The sequence below is a fragment of the Hordeum vulgare genome, chromosome 4H, assembly GCF_904849725.1.
Source record: "Hordeum vulgare subsp. vulgare chromosome 4H, MorexV3_pseudomolecules_assembly, whole genome shotgun sequence".
NCBI classification, from domain to species: domain Eukaryota; kingdom Viridiplantae; phylum Streptophyta; class Magnoliopsida; order Poales; family Poaceae; genus Hordeum; species Hordeum vulgare.
This window is the reverse complement of record NC_058521.1, coordinates 431,166,489-431,171,368: the sequence shown is the minus strand read 5'-3', so window position 1 is coordinate 431,171,368 and position 4,880 is coordinate 431,166,489.

Genomic DNA, 4,880 nt, shown 5'->3' with positions numbered 1-4,880 from the left:
CCAGGGATGCCTCCTGACCGAGACATCGAGTTAATCATTGAACTCATGCCCGAATCAAGGCCTATCTATAAGAAGCCTTACAGGATGGGATCCGAAGAGTTAGCAGAGTTGAAGAAACAACTAGATGAGCAACTCAGGAAAGGGTTTATTCGTCCAAGTGCGTCACCTTGGGGATCACCTGTTCTCTTCGTGTCCAAGAAGGATGGGACCATCAGACTCTGCGTCGATTACCGTTCTCTCAATGAGGTCACGATCAAGAACAAGTACCCACTCCCCAAGATTGAAGACTTGTTCGACCAGCTAAATGGACTTAAGGTATTCTCCAAGACCGACCTCCAGTCTGGATATTACCAACTGAAGATCCGACCCGAAGACATACCCAAGACTGCATTCGTGACCCGGTACGGTCTGTATGAATGCACTATCATGTCTTTTGGGTTGACTAATGCCCTAGCTTACTTCATGTACCTCATGAATAAGGTATTCATGGAATACCTGGACAAGTTTGTTGTCGTGTTCATTGATGACATATTAATCTTTTCCAAGTCCGAAGAAGAGCATGAGAAACACTTGAGGTTAGTATTGGAGAAGCTTCGTGAGCACCAACTTTATGCCAAGTTCAGCAAATGCCAATTTTGGCTGAATGAAGTTGGATTCTTGGGTCATACCATGACATCAAGTGGATTGGCAGTTGATCCCTCCAAGATTACTACGGTAACCAACTGGGAATCGCCAATCGATGTGAAGGAAGTTAGGAGCTTCCTCGGACTCGTGAGATATTACCGCAAGTTCGTAGAAGGATTCTTCCGCATCGCTCGACCCATGACTCAGCTATTGAAGAAAGGCAAGAAGTTTGAATGGACGCCAGAATGTGAAGCAGGCTTCCAAGAATTGAAGAAGAGACTAACCACTGCCCCCGTATTGGCCACTCCAGATATCAGCAAGGAGTTTGTGATATATTGTGATGCCTCCAGGACCGGACTCGGTGGGGTTATAATGCAGGATGGCAGAGTCGTGGCGTACCTGTCACGGCAACTACACCCGCATGAGGAGAACTATGCCACCCATGATCTCGAGTTGGCAGCCGTAGTGCATGCTCTGAAGACATGGCGACATTACCTTCTGGGGAAGCGATGTGAAATATACACTGACCACAAAAGTTTGAAGTATATCTTCACCCAAAGGGAATTGAATATGAGGCAACGAAGATCGTTGGAGTTAATCAAAGACTATGACCTCAGCATTCAATATCACCCCGGTAAGGCCAATGTAGTGGCTGATGCCTTAAGCCGGAAGACCAGCACCTTGAACGTCATGCTCAAGGAAAGGCAGCCCGCCTTATATGAATAATTGGAGAACTTCAGGTTGGAAGTAGTGGAATCAGGATTCCTAGATAACCTGGAAGTCAAACCAATGCTGGTAGACGACATCAAGGAGGCCCAGAAGGGTCATAAGAGCATTGAAGGCGTCAAGAAGAAGATTCAAGAAGGCAAGGCCCCAGGATTCTCGGTGGATGAACAAGGAGTGGTGTGGTTTGGGAAACGTTTATGCGTACCCAACAAGGCTGAACTCAAGGACTTAATCCTACAGGAAGCACATGATACACCCTACTCTATTCACCCCGGTGGTACCAAGATGTATCAAGACCTCCAAGAAAGATTCTGGTGGCATGGCATGAAGTAGGAAATAACGTCTTATGTTGCCAAGTGCGACGTGTGCCGACAAGTCAAGGCTGAGCATCAGCGACCCGCAGGACTCCTACAACCTCTCAAGGTGCCATAATGGAAGTGGACAAGATAGGCATGGACTTTGTTACCGGCTTACCAAGGTCTAGTAGGGGCCATGACTCTATATGGGTTATTGTCGACCATTTGACGGAAGTGGCCCATTTCATCCATGTCAACACCACTTATGATGGGAACAAGTTGGCTAGTCTCTATATTGAGCGTATAGTAAGCCTTCATGGAGTTCCCAAGGAGATTGTATTTGACAGAGGCACGCAGTTCACCTCAAGGTTTTGGAAAAAGTTCCAAGAAGCCCTCGGAACCAAGATCTCCTTCAGCACCGTTTTCCACCCGCAAATGGGCGGACAAACGTATAGAGTTAATCAGATACTCGAAGATATGCTCCGCGCATGCGACTTGGCGCATGGAGCCAAATAGGAAGACTGTCTGCCGTTCGTTGAGTTTTCATACAACAACAGCTACCAGTCGAGTCTCCAGATGGCCCCGTTCGAAGTATTGTACGGACGAAAGTGTCGCACCCCGCTCAACTGGTCTGAAACCGGTGAAGGGCTGATTTTTGGGCCGGAAAATTTGCACAAGGCAGAAGAGAAGGTGCAACTGGTCCGAGAGAATCTAAAAGCAGCCAAGTCGTGACAGAAGAGTTATGCGGATTCTCGCCACAGGGATGTGGAGTTCATTCCCGGAGATCTGGTGTACCTCCGCGTCACACCTCTCAAGGGAACAAAGCGTTTCCATGTTAAAGGGAAACTCGCTCCAAGGTTCATTGGACCTTTCAAGATCACGGCAAGGCGTGGAGAAATTGCTTATCAGTTGGAGCTACCTCCGGAACTTTCGGGTGTGCACAATGTCTTCCACGTGTCACAACTTCGAAAGTGCCTTCAAGCGCCAAGTCGTCCGGATCTTTACAAGGACATTGACCTTCAGCCTGATCTCACCTACCGCGAGAGGCCGATCCGCATTTTGGATGAAGCAGAGTGTTGCACCAGAAGCCGCACCATCAAGTATTTCAAGGTTCAATGGAGCAACCACACCGAAGCCGAAGCTACATGGGAGCGTGAAGACTATCTCTGATCGGAGTTCCCAGACCTTTTAGCACTTAGCTTAGGAATCTCGGGGACGAGATTCTTGTAAGGGGTATAGGTCTGTCACACCCTGTTTTTGCTATCACTTATCTGTATTGTGAAAATCTGAAATTGTTAAAACTTTTTCAAGACTAATGTTGTGAGTGCCATGATTGTCATTGTATGCTTGTGTGCTTGATCATGTGATGATAAAACCCTATTTCATAAAACATTGATTTCCAAAAACCCTTACTTATTTATAATCAAGGTAAAACCCTACCTTGAGTGGCACTACATGCCCTTGATAGCAAGCAGTGCTTCTACTAAAAGTTGGTGATCTTATTTCAACTTATCTTTATATTCCAAAACCACAAAAATAACTATTTTTGTAATTATTTTCCTAATTAAATAAGATGTCCAATTCTGAGGCCAGAATTGGTATTCCTACATGGAAAAAATACTTTTCTGCCTTAGAAAAATCTGATTAAATTTGGAGATGATGAGAAGGACATATAATTTCCATACATAAGATTTTAAACCCTATTTTATATTATAATTATTGAATAAAATTATGAAAGTCATTTCTGTGTGTTTTAACCTTTTGAAATATTTCCAAAGGAAATATTCTCAATAAAATACTAGAAAATTCTAGTGATATCCCTAAGCCATATGTGGTGTCCACATAAAGTTTCACTTTGATCAAAGGTGAGTAAGGACCCCAAATAACCCTAAAACCCCTTGTGTCCAGATTGAAATTAGAGCAACTCTACATATCAAAGTTTATCCAATGATGCTGAAACTTTGCAAGAGTGCCTAATATCTCAAATGAGGGTTCCACACCAAAAAAATGGGATTTATGGCACTTAGTTTGCCCACACTCTCTTTGGAAGGGACACATCTGGTCATATTGAAGTGTTTTCAAGTTTACACAGTTAAACTTGTCCAATGGAGCTCAAACTTGGTGAAACCCCATGGTTTAGCACCAAACCCAAACCTGTTAAGTTGCAGCACCAGTGGTGGGGTGGAACCCCCTCAAACCACTGTCGAGCACCTTCTGACAGATAGGGAAAAGCCACCTTAGCCACAGCTAAACCCAACCCCTTTGCTCCAAACTCATAGATTAGGTGGCCAGTATCTGCGTCTAACCCCAGTCAACTAGCCCCTCACTGGTTCAAAGTGGTAAGGCCAAAAACTCCAATTTATGTTTTAGTTCAAGGCTGACAGCACCCGCATTTCTTGTCTCCCTTGACCATCCGAAGCTCCCACAAGACCCAAATGTCTAGCCACACTCCCAGCCAGTGCGAGGACATGCTACACACATTGAAAGTGCCTCAGAGCGCACCAGCATGTCGTGGCATGCCAAAACTGCGCTCTGGGTGCGCTACAAGAAGCCACCAAGGTGGGGGAGGCGCTCTCGGCCAGTTCCAACCTCCCCCGAGGTGTCCAAACTCTTCCCCGACAACTCCTCTGCGTCGAGCAAGCCTGAGGGCCCCTCCTCTCCCGCGTTAGAGCTCGTGCGACGCGTGCCCGCGCGCACTAGAACCGACCAAGGATGCACGACCATGGATGCTGGACTTGTCCCTCTCCCCCTCTGCAGCACATGGCTCTGTAGTCCAAAACCATGTCCTATGACCGTGGTTTCGGCCCCAGCCCCTCCCTGCACCCCCATGCGCGCCATGGTGAGTCACCGGCGCTCCTGAATCAGCTGACCATCGCAGGCCTATAAATAGCCATCCCCCTCGCTCCAGCACCCCTCAGATAGCTTCACCACGATCACTAGTACCTCCCTAGCCACCCCAGCAACCTAGCAGAGCCCCGGTGCTCGAGATCGACCGAGCCCCCTCCGCCTCGGAGCTCCGTTCGATGTCTGGCTACACGACGACTCCTGCGCCCCTCGACCCACCAAACTGATCCTCTCAACCCAGGAAGCTTTCCCCTAACTCGCGCGAGCATTTCCGTGTCTCTAGCCAACTCCTCGACAACCTCCCAAAACTCCTCCGCCACGGCCTCCTCGTCGCCGGCGAACCCCTGCCTCTCCACGTTGTTCCGACCACCAGCAGGTAGGCGACAGCAA